We start from the raw sequence: 12,757 nt of genomic DNA, 5'->3' as shown, positions 1-12,757 counted from the left end.
GACTGTTAGTTGGGGTCATCCCTGCAGATCTCTGGACAACTCCCCAATGCCAGATTCCTATAATAGCTCTCAAGGGGAGTATCTTAACTAAGTTAATTGGTGTGGGAAGACTGACCCCACTGTGGGCAACATCATTCCCTAAGCAGAAAGTCTTGAACAAGCAAGCAAGTAACTGTGTATGTGTGAATAGCTGTTTCAAATTTGTGTTGACTTGACCTTCCAGCTCTCATAGATTTGTGAGCTAAAATCTTTCCCTATTTTGCTTTTTGTCGTTTTTTTTTTGTTTGTTTGTTTTTTGTTTTGTTTTTTATCAAAGCAACAGAAATGAAACTCAGACATCATGTAAGTCAGCTTTGAGTCACTAAAATAATATGAGTGAAGTAATCACCTAATAAAGAGAAAAGAGTTGTTTTGGTACATAGATTGGGGGTATCCATACATAGTAAAATTGGCTTGATTACCTGTGGGTCTATTCAGAATCAGAGCATTAGTATAGGAATAATTAGAAGCTAATAGAGACAGAAAGAGAGAGAGCTAGATTTAAAACAAGGGAGAGTAACAAGGGAGGAGAGACAGGAAAGAGCAGTGTCCCACAATGTCATTCAAACACAAATCCCTAAAAATCTAAAAGCCTTCCCACTATGCTCCAACCTTAAAGTTTCCACAACAGCATGATCAATTGCTGGGACTACGCCTCCAACAACAGGGGTCTTTGGGGACATTTAACATCCAAATTTAGGTCTGACAAAGCAAATCAAGTAAAACTCAAGGTTATATGCACACAACTTAATCAGTGAGTTAATTTTTATGTTTCCTTTAACTAGATGTGTTAGAATACCTTAATATACAGGTATCTCACTTTGCTGTGTCTGAGAAAAAGAAATGATCAGCTGTTTTGGCATCAGGAGGACAAACAAGAAAGAATAGGGTCTAGACATTAAGGTAATTCAAAGTGATGCAGAACTACAGTGGCTGCTTGGCATTACTCACAGACTACCACCTACTCTGCCTCCATTGCTAGCTAACTGTGGACACCTAGAACAAGTTTATAATTACAAATTACTGATGACAAGAACAATAAAGCTAAGAACTTTGGTGTTGATTCATAAGTATACAAAGAGGGCGGGTGTCTGAAAAGGAGAACAAATTAATGAGGGGACAAATTTTATTTTGTCTGATTATTTCAGCACAAAAAGGCATTGAAAATTTAATTTACAGATACTTAGTCTCTTCCTCATTTTATATCTACTGTGAGCTGATACACACACACATGAGAGAGAGAGAGAGAGAGAGAGAGAGAGAGAGAGAGAGAGAGAGAGAGAGAGAGTTTTAAAAACAAGAAAGTAGAACAAATGGCCTAGAAGACTTTTTTTCTCACTGGGCAGCCCAGTCTGGCCTCAAACTCAAGATAATCCTCCTATCATTGCCTCCTGGGTGCTGGCATTACAGATGTGAGCTATCATGCCCACCCCATATTATATTTTCTACTAAATTTTCAGCCTTCCTACCAACTGGTACTTGTTTCAAAAGCCACAAAAGCCTTTTAAACCAGACAACAAGGTCACCAGAGTGAATGTCTGTTCTGTAATCATAAATAGAAGCCACCAAACTTTCATTGGACAACAGCTTCTAACAGAGCAATGAGCCTGAGATGGCAGCATTTTATCCTGGGCTCCCTGCAGCAAGCTTCCCAGTGTGTGACTTCCTTCATTGTAGGAGTGCAGTTCATGATCTCATGGGTGAAGCATCTTAAGCATGTTTATTGCATTCTTATGCAAAACCCTGAAATGAACAACTCAATTGCAGAATCACAGGAGGTCCCAGTACTTTGAATGTTAGCATCAGTAACTGCCACTTTGATGTCTCTCTCATTTTCCTTGAATATTCAGGCTAGTGTCCATGCTGGTACTGACTCTAATAAAAGAGCCTTGCTATATTTCAGTTACCATTCCTGTCTGTTTACAGCAGCTTTTGGATACCTGTATCACTGCCAGCCACAGTCTCACCCAGTTTTTCCTACTCTATACCACCTTCTTGCTTCTTTTTCTCAATCACCCTTATCCCCAACAAGCCTGCCCATTGTGACTCTTGGCTCTTATTTGAGCCTGTTAGGTTATTTTAGGTTATTTAAAATTTTGCTTGCCTTCATTTCCTGCTTAAACTATTTGGGTAACTAGTTTGGCTTGGAAGGAATTGATATACTATAATACATGTTTGCTTGCCAATTCTCAGCTTTGGGTGAGAACCAAAGCGTCTGTTTTCGTATTTTGAGCAAGCAAGCTTCAAAGACAATACACCCATTTCTGAATAAGTCATCAAAACCCTAAGAGGCTGGAGAAATAGGTCAACATCTACAAGTACACACTACAATTTCCAAAGGGCCTGAATTCTGCTCTCAGAAACCACATTATCAGGTGGCTCACTAATGCCCGCAACTCCAGCTGCACAAGAACTGATGGAATCTTCTGACCTTTGCTGGCACTGGGAACAGAAGTGGCACACACTCACAAGATACACATGAAAACAAGAGCACAATTTCCAAGGAAATAATTAAATTACTAATGGTTACAGTGACCTAGGGGGTTGAAAAATTGGTGTTAAAGAAAAAGATAACTCATAACAAAACAAAAAAAAAAAAATTAAGATAGCTCTTGTTCTGCTAGCCTAGTGAACGGAGTTCCTTATCAAGAGCTCACACAAAGTTGGGAGGAAAGAACCAGCATCACAAAGTTGTCTCTGATCTATATGAGTGATCTTGTGTGTGCATGCACACACACACATTAATGCCAGGGACAGAGAAGGGGTTGGAGAAAGAGGGAACAATGTAAACATTATGCACATATATGAAACCTTTTAAAACAAATTCTAAAATTTCAAGATTTCCTGTAAAAAAATAAAATAAACTAAGAGTAAAGCAAGACCAGTTACATTCTGAATCACAATGGTACAAACCACTCTTTTGCACTGGGCTCAAGTTCAAACACAACAGAAAGCTGGGAACTAGCTGGAAGGGGCGTAATAACAGACAAATACTAAAGAAGCACCCTAGTCACCAGTACTGGAGACTGTGGATAAGATGACCTCCCATGATTCTTGCTAAATGCAGGAAGAGTGATCAGACATCATCTTGCAGATGGGGCAGTAAGAAACCCAGTAATATAATCGAATGTGATCAAACACTGAGATTGCTAAACTGAGCTAGCAAAACTCTAAAACTCTTGCTAAATCTGGACAATGTGACAGAGAATCCCAGAGGCCAAAGCTCAAAAGTGCCTGACTGGAGTCTGGTAATGGAACTCTGTGTCATTTCCTTTTACATAAAACTTCAATGCATATACATCTGTACGTATAATGGATCTGCAATTCACAGTTTTAATTTCATTCCTGTAAGATTTGTGTGTTACATACTTAAAAGTCAGCATTAAGATGATACAATTTTAAATTACTCAGACTAGGAGCTGAGATTGGCTTAAACTTTTAGGTGTATTCAATGTTAGCAGTCTACTAACGATACCCTGCAGCCAACCAATAGAGGTGTAATTTCACGAACTGATTAGATTATGAATTTTATTTTTCAAATGAATTTATTCTTTACTGAATTACTCTGAACCTACTAGTTTATTCCTCACTCTGATTACCCACCCCTACATTTTTCAGCTCAGATTAAATATAATTAATAAAATGACTGATATATTTGCTACATTTGATGATTGACAATATTTTTGTAGATGAATTACACTATTATGTAAAATGTTTACAGAAAACATGTGTAATAATCCTCAGAAACTATTTGCATTAAAAAAAAAAAAAACTAGAAAAGGATGAAACTCTGGTGTTTCTGCTTTCATGTGGTGTGTCTCCAGTAGTTTGAGTTGCCTGCTTACTTCTGTACCAGACATGTTAAGAATTCAAGGAGTGTCTTACCTAGGATATTAAACTATCTCATTCCCTTCAGAGCTAAGGGCATGGAGATAGACAACATCCTAAAAGTGCAATCTTCGCAGATTCCAGGAGCAGTAAAACCTCACAAGGCAGATCACCACCCGGAAGTACCCTGAAGCAGAAGTAACCATTCAAACAAACCAGACTGTTCCTGTTCATAGGTGGCAACAATTAGGACCTGTTTAGACTACCTTGAAAACCACCTTGCAGAATCGAGATACTGATCAAGATCAAGACCACACCTTGACCAGGATGCTCAACTATGCATATTGCTCACCCTCTGACACAAGTCTTCCTTTTAATTTTTTTAAAACTAATGTCAGTATCCTAAAGATGGATTTAGGGGTAACTGGACCTCTGTGATGGCCAATTCCTAGTTGTCAACTTGACTATATACAGAATGAATTGTAATCCAGAAATCGAGGGCACACCTTTAATCCAGATCTTGAGGCAAGATAACACTCCTGTAGTCTGGGCCACATCTTCTGCTAGAAACCTAGATGGAAAAAGGAAGGCTTCCTTCTTCTCTGCGTGCTTGTCTTCATCTTGTCAGCACATCCATTCCTTCATTGCCATTAGAGCCTACCTATTTGTGATTCCAGTGTATACAGAAGACCAGCTGAGACACCCACCCTCTTGGGAATGAGCAACTACTATATTCTTAGACTTTCCATTCATTCACAGCTAGCCATTGCTGGTTTATTCAAGTGCAAATAGATAGATAGATAGATAGATAGATAGATAGATAGATAGATAGATAGATAGATAGATAGAGATAGAAGATAGATAATAGACAGATAGATAGACAGACAGACTCACTCACTCGCCTACTCACTCTGGAGAATCCTGACTAACACAGCCTCTTTATCTGTTTCTATCAGTGTGGCCACATTGATAGATCTCTCATCTGTCTTTCATCAATCCTTGTCTCTCTAGTTGTCACATTGGAGCAAGTGTTTGTGAAACAGCTGTGGCTTTTGCCTAAAATTCCTATGAGACAAGTATCTGACTTAGCATTTGAATTATTATTTCCAGCATGGTTCTTTACAAAATTATGATAAATTTTATCAAAGTTAGAATGAACTGTCAACTCACATATTTAATAGGAAAAAAAGGAACACACATTCGTTGATGCATGTGTGTGCTGGGGAGAATCAAAATTTAAAAACATAATTAAAATATCAGTCTTCAAAGGTCAGATGATAGAAGCTTGAATAGCTTTAGTTGCTAAAGTTATTTGAAGTTGTATGAAGAAACACAGGATTGAACAGTGTGGGAGGTTGGTGTTGACAAGTCCTGGGAGGGTGGAAGAAAGGATACACAGACACAAAAGTTCATAAGAGGTCCACAAAGTATGTTATGTAATGTCTCAGCATTGTCCTCAGATTAGATGATGACTGAACAGGTGGAGAATTCTGCATGCAGTCTTTTTCCCCAGTAATTAATATTCCCAAGATAAACTAATTTTATAATTGCCTTCCCCCTAGGAAGGTATTTCCATATGAATCCTTGAACTTCAGAAAAGAAAGAGGATGGACACAGAAGATCATAGAAAAGCAGGCTTCCCAATACTTTCATATTGTTCATTTAGTTCAATGTTGCCAGACTTTAGAGCCTGGAATATAATTTTTTGGGTCCCAATACCCCATCCTTTGGATGTGAAGGTAGTTCAAATCTTTTAACTGAGGGCTACATGAAGTTGTATTTATTGATTAACTCAGATAAATATATTTAAATGCCTTCTTCTTTCACACATTTAAAAAAATAAAATACCCATTCATTTTAAGTAAATTAAGCATCAGTAAATCTTGAAATAATAAAGTGGATGTATCTCACAAAATTACCAAGCCAAGCAAAAGAAAAAAGACCACAGATAGGCAATATATTATGTCATATATATTTTAAACATGAGGAGAGGTCCCCATAAAAAAATATTGCTAGCCAGATCATAATCTTTCCAAACACAATTAATGCTCTGACAAAGACAAATACTTTCAATTTACATATTCCCAAATTAAACATAAATGTTTAAAAAGAACAGGCTTCTTCTTATGACTCCAGTTATATGTTGCTTGGATCTAGAGAAATAGAAAAATGATAGCAATGATAGATGATAATTTTTTTTAAAAAAACTGGTACAGTTAAAATTCCTCAGGTCTAACATGTAATTAATGATCACCATCATAAACATAGAGGCAAGGAGAAACATCTCTAGAGGTTACTAAATCATTCCATGACTTCATGTTTCCAAGTCTTCTCCAGTGCTCTTTTGAAACAGGGAGACTTTGTCTAAAACTACAGCCACACAGTCTCTTCCTAAGCTGCTTCCCCTTGTCCCTACCCCCTCCATATCCTCTCCATTGTCCCTCAGGAAAGTGCCAAGTCCTATAGCAAGTTCTGTCTCTGTCTCTTCAGTTATGTACAGAACTACAAAAGGATATGTGGTATTCAATAAATACTCCCTAAATTCAACCACACCAGAGTCCACTTCCCTGTAGATTCAATTTAAACGTATTTTTCAAAATGAGAAAAGGTAAGATTTCAAAATTTCAAAGAAAATCATTGAATCAAACGAGCATTCACTAAATCTATTATATCACATCTCAAATGGGTTTTTAAAACTTTTTCACTATCGTAGGAATTTTTTTTTCAAGCTGAACATAAATTTCTTAAGACTGTTTAATGTAAACAATTAAGTCTATGACAAACCCTTGTTATAAATGTAAGATCAGTTCTTACATTTAGGTTAAAGTTCTTACATTTAAGGTTAAAGATGATATTGGATATATGATATTCCTTACTCATTGGCTATTAAAATTTTTCAACTTATATTTAGAATCTCTTTTATTCATTAAAAAAGAAACTGTAAGTCATACAAATTTGAAACAATAGTAGTTCTTGCAATGATACAATTTTCTACTTAATAAATTTGAAGTATCAATTGACTTTTTCTACCAGAAGTAGCAATTGTATCATTTCAAAAATTATACTTGAGAGAATGCTCTGCATAAAACAGCTTCTTACTAATTACACTAAATTATTGCATATAGCACAGGAATAAATAACTTTAAACATAATTCTGTTATACAATTTGTTCTTCACAATAGGCCAGACTCTCTGTTATTATGTTCACTACCAGTAATAATCAGTATTAATAACAGAAGACAAAGTTATAATTATGAGAGTACACTAGTATTGTTATATCCATGTGTTTTCTTAGGTGAACCATGGAAATTAAGCATAAGGTTACTCAACTTTTAAAGTTTTAGTAATCTTTGAAATATAGTACAGAATACACTGCAATCCAGTTGCCACAAGAATTCATCACTTTGTCATATTCTTCAAGAAGAAGCAGTCTTTATAAATTATTCTAAGCATGGTATATTGGAACATAAAAGCAATTCCAAGATACAGGTACACCACTTCAGTGAAAACAGAAAATTGGCATTTATTCTCCTATGCAATGTGAGAGCCAGTTAACTGTGTTCTTATTTAAAAATAAAAATCATGTATGGTTAGCATTACTAGAGTGGCTGAAAACATAAGCATAAAACGAACACAAACAAATAACAAATATCAAATAACTTCCTAAAAGCAGCAAGGCTTACTCAGGAAGAATAATGTTCAGTTATTCTCTTTAAAAGTAAAGGTCTGACTCAATTTCATATCTCTGCTGTTTGGGAGCAGAGTAATTTCTGTGTTCAAAGTTTATGCCATTTTCCTTCCTCCAATTTGAATATATTTAAGCTCCCATGGGAACAAACATGAGCTTCCTGATCTCTAAATGCATTAATGCAAACACTGTTAGATCCACCAGCCTCTAGTACATTTAGAGACCAGGGCTCACAGAAGCCATGCAATTGGCTTTTGTAACTGTCTTGAATTCATTATCATGTTGAAATAAATAGTTTTTTTTTTTTATTCTTTACAGGTTTTAGAAGATAACGTGCAGTATTGCAGATAGAATCACAAACAAATCAGTCACGTAAGTAAAAAGTCATCTTTTCCATTCCACAATTGTGGAAAAAGAAGATTTTTTAAAGACAAAACTCAATCACTTAATATTGAAATTGACATAATATATTCTTAAATACTCACTTGCTCAACAAAAGTACCTATAGTGTTATTCTGACTACTACATCAACACTACTTTACTCCATATATGCTTGCTTTTGATACATCCATTATTCATGACAATATGAAATCTAATAATAAAGACTATTACTAAGCATTTTACAGAGATTATATTTTTTCTTGAAATCATTTATCACTTTTATTCTATGTGTGATACATTGACCTATTTACCTGAAAGAATTAAGTTAAGCATTCATGAATGCTACATACTAGAATGAACCTAAAAACAGGTAGTGTGTTTCACTGTTGATGTATTACCTATCAGCTGAAACTAAAAATTAAATATTTCACAAGTATCATGTATTACCAACTAACAACTTCATGAGTTATATTCATACAGACAATAAACTAATACATATAATCAGAAAAGCTGAATCCAGTGCTAAAATGTTAACACAGAACTGATTACGTTCATACTCAACATCTAACAAATACTTAATCAAAAATTGTTGTGGCTACCAACCGTTAGTTTCAACATTACAAATATATTTTAGTATCTCAAATGTTGCTTCCAAGAAAGAATGGAGCCTCATGCCTGGAATTCCAGAATTCAAGAGACTGAGGGAGCTGGTGGATTGCCTCTAGTTCCAGTCTATGTCAGCCTTGACTATGTAAATAGTGAGTTAAAAGCTACTCTGGGCCACAGTGTTAGATACTGCATCAAAAGCACAAAACAGAAATATGCAGATCAATAAATAAACCATTGAACAAATAGAATTGTGGAACTATCCTTGTTAACATTTCACAAAGAAAAACATGAGCTAGGCTTAAAAACCACACCTGTTTTGAATATAAAGATATAAAATGAAAAACAGTGAGTTTACTGGTTATTCTTTTCTGCTTAAAAAATAACCCAGCCTTTAACATAACAAACTCTCACTCAACATTCTCAAAAATGAAAATCTGAACACAAAGAGGCCTGAGACAGGCTATATATACCCTTAGGTGTGGCTCCTGATACTCAATACTCAGCTCTCACACCAACAGGCCTGATAAGTATAAGTGTATATAAGTATAGCTCTCATGCCTCATCCAAGAAGGCTTTTTGTTTTGTTTTGTTTTGTTTTTTTCAGATTATTATAGGGATCCACAGTTGGTCAAAATAATGAGAATAAATGACATGAGGGATCAAGTCCCAAATGATACATCTGCAATATAACTCATCCACCTAGGGCTCGGGAAAATTGTGTTCGAAGGGGCAGAAAGATTGTAAGAACCAGAGGATCAGGACAATTACTGCTAGATAGGGAACTCTAAATGGGACAGAAAAGCTGTACTCATGAAATCTCACAACACAGTCACCTAACAAGATCTAACAATGATAACACAAGCTGGCATGCCAACATGGACGTGCACATTTCACAAAGTCCCACCCCTAAATGAAGAGGTATGGTCAATAAGTGACTGCTGACAGATGAAGGACTAGATCTCTGATAGGTTGCCCTGACCCAAGTGGTCACCCTGAACACATCTACATACCACTAACATAGAATGGAATCAGTAGGAATTTTTTTTGTGGTGTGTGTGTGTGTGTGTGTGTGTGTGTGTGTGTGTGTGTGAATTTATATATGCAACATATGCAACAATAATGATTTAAAGAGATGAATTTGAGACAATGTAGGAAGAGATACAGGAGATGCTGAAGAAGAGGGAGGAACAGAAATGATGTAAATACTGCATTTCAGGATGAAATCTCAAAAACATTTAAAGTTTTAAAAATAAAAAAATATGATTAAACTACAGCTCTGAATAAAATGTAAAATACCAATTTTAAATGCACAAACATGTGTGCATAACAAATATAAACAATCCCAATTTTATTGCTATAAACCCAGTCGACTGAGTGAGAAAGCTCATGACTTTTAATTCTGAAAGCTCTTAACATCATTTCATCTCTTTAATGAGCTTGGGCTTGTGTAAAGGAAAGTTTCCTTACTTTTGCAAGTGGAAAAACTGAAGTCACAGTCAGGAAAGACACTATGCACAGGGTGATTCATAAAGTCAATCTCAGACAGAAGAGTGACATTTACAACCTCAAACACCCACTTCCAGAAGGAACACCAGCCCCATTTCTGTTTAAGGGGGTCACTTCTGAAATGCAAGAAAGAAATACTAGCTGAGCTTCCCTCTCTAATTCCATGACCCCAAATCCAGGCTATTTGAGAATAACTGAATCATTCAATTTAGGTGGAAAACCATCTGCTCAGAGCCCATCTTCAGTTCTTACTCGCCAGGAAAACAAAGAAGAAAGGACCAGGTCAAGGGATGGAACTTGAAGCTAACAACATGCATCTTGAGAGGACATGGTAACAGTGCAAGCACACGCAAAGCAGCAAAGCATCAGCAGCCAGCAGAGGGTACCATATTGCTATTCCAGAGAGAGGATGGTGGTAGGGGTCACACTGCCCTCCCCCCACCCCCCAGGCCTTCCTGCACTCTCCTTGTGATACTCAGCTACATTCTAGGCTTAGTTGGGTGTGTGTGTGTGCGTGTGTGTGCGTGTGTGTGTGTGTGTGTGTGTGTGTGTGTGTGTGTGTTTCCTCCAAGAAGACTCTTAGTCATTTAAAATTATCATTTCAAAAGAAACCCCTTATTTAAGCCACAGTACCACCACCAACCCCTTCCAATTATTCTCTGCAACTTCCCCAGTCTCTTTCAGGCCTGGCTACTGAGCTCAGTCTAGTTTGGCTGCCTGCCAGATTCCTCTCTTCTTTCCTTGTCAGTCGTAAAAACTTGGAAAATGCTCCTGGACAGCTCAAGGAGAGCGTTTAATTATGCAGTGGAGCAGTACCTTAACCCAACAGTTGTTTCCAGAAAACCTTGCAGTCACCAGCGTCTGAACTCTCCCAGTCGGTGGGTTTTCTAGCAAGGCTATTCGTTTATGAGGGGGAAGGGAGGAAAAGGCTGGCAGAGCAAGCAGGCCATTTGCAAATCTGAAAATGTTCCCATTCCTTTCAAGGTTTCCCACCTCTCACCATTCACTCTGTCTTCCAATCTGCTCTCTTATGACCTTATCACCCACCCATATGGACTACATAAAACCATCAGTATCCTGGCCTCTGCAAACCTATAATTAATAGGGTAGCTAGAATTCGAATAGTCTAGAAAGTTTTCATTCTTAAATGTTGGTGCAGCATCTTTAAAAGAAGCCACAAAATAAATGTATTATACATCTTCCTAATTGATAGTATATTGTCAAACTTACAGATTGAAATAATGTAGGTTAATGTCTAATTGCAACCCAAGAAAAGTAAGGAGGGGGGTACCTTGTCAGCCTACTCTTGGGAGATTCCCCACCACAGTTCTATCTTCCTCACTCTACCTTGGCACGCTATTTCTAGCTGCAGCGTCCAGCTTCCTGTTCAAGTCCCATTCAACATTGTAAACACATTCCAAGAAAACTAGCCTGCCCAGAGTTCCCTCCACACACAGGAAAGTCAGCCCAGCAGCCCCAGGAGAAAGAACCAGCTGGGCTGTCTTCTGAGCGAGGTCGAGAGCAAGGCCACCACCGAGAGGTGGACCCGAGCGAGCAAGCTTGGCAAGCCAGGTCCCACTAACGTAACGCCCAAGAAGCAGCGATCTGACCCGCCCAGCCAAAGGGCACGCGCGTGGACACCGCCCCAGACTGGGGCCCCTGCCCGCGTGGGGCTTTAAAGTATATGAGGCCCGGTCACGAGCTTCTTGCCTCCCCGCCCCCTGCCCACATTTTCCCAGCGACCCAACAAAAGCGAGACCAGGCTGGACGAAGTTGACTCTCGGGTCGCCTCGCTGACCCAGCGAAGCCTCCGCTAGCTGAGCAGTGTCTGCTCAACGCACCCGCGGCGGGATGGTCCAGCGTCCGCACCTCTGGTTCCCGGTCCCTGCATGTCCGCGCCGCACCCAGGCAAAGTTACCTCAGAGGGAGCTGCGACGGGAAAGCGCTGCGCAGGGGACCCTCGGAGCCGCCACCTCTCCCGGCACTGCCCCCGCCTGCAGCAACAGGTCCCAGCCTCCTTCCCTGCCCTCCGACTCCCAGCGCCTTCGGGGTCCGGATCTGTGCAACCTGCGGGCAGCCGCAGCCCCGAGCCCTCCTCACCCGCCCGGCTGACCGCGCCCGCTTCCCAGGGTCTGCTCCGGGTCCTGGTTCCACGCCACCTGGCCGGACCCGGACGGACCCGGACGGACGCGTCGGCTTCCTACCGTGGCTCCGCAGAGCGATGCGGCCGCTCGGCTGGGGCAGACACGGGATCACCAGGGACCTTGGCCCGCGCTCGCGCGTCCGTGGAGGACAAGGAAACTTTGTGGACGTCTTCACGACGCTGGGCCCGGGACTCTAGGGCTCCCGTCCCCTCCCTCCTCCTCCTCCTAATCTGCCTAAGCCTGAACTGGCTCTGGCGGCGGCCCGGGCTGGGTCGGGAGTTGCAGTCACTGGGGCTGGGATCGAGGGGCTCCCCCTCTCGGCCAGAGGAAAACTCCTTATGCGCAGTTAGACCGGTCTCCTGGTCTCCTGGGGACGTTGGTGGGTCTTTCTGCAGCAGCACGGAACTGTCCTGTTTTTAAAGACAGATCTGAAGGGGCTAGGAAGTGTGGAGGGAAAGAAGCGGCTCTTACCCGGTTCTTATTTCCGAAGGGAGAGAAAACGCAGGCCCTACCCCACTCCCACAGCACCGAGTTTTCTTTTGAACCTCCTTCCAAAGATGCT

At 39.7% G+C, this 12,757-nt stretch overlaps 1 protein-coding gene across 2 annotated transcripts in view; it reads right to left on the bottom strand.

The window, feature by feature from the left end:
* Gulp1 (GULP PTB domain containing engulfment adaptor 1) overlaps window positions 1–12,416 on the bottom strand; it is a 235,411-nt gene extending 222,995 nt beyond the window's left edge. For both annotated transcript variants that reach the window (XM_051190105.1, XM_051190106.1), the window contains exon 1: window positions 12,256–12,416. The gene's annotated coding sequence lies outside the window, so the exon portion shown is untranslated. The remainder of the gene's footprint in view (window positions 1–12,255) is intronic.
* Window positions 12,417–12,757: the final 341 nt, after the last annotated feature.

Source organism: Phodopus roborovskii, unplaced genomic scaffold (genome assembly GCF_943737965.1).
Source record: "Phodopus roborovskii unplaced genomic scaffold, PHOROB, whole genome shotgun sequence".
NCBI classification, from domain to species: domain Eukaryota; kingdom Metazoa; phylum Chordata; class Mammalia; order Rodentia; family Cricetidae; genus Phodopus; species Phodopus roborovskii.
This window is presented reverse-complemented; position numbering and strand designations above follow the sequence as displayed.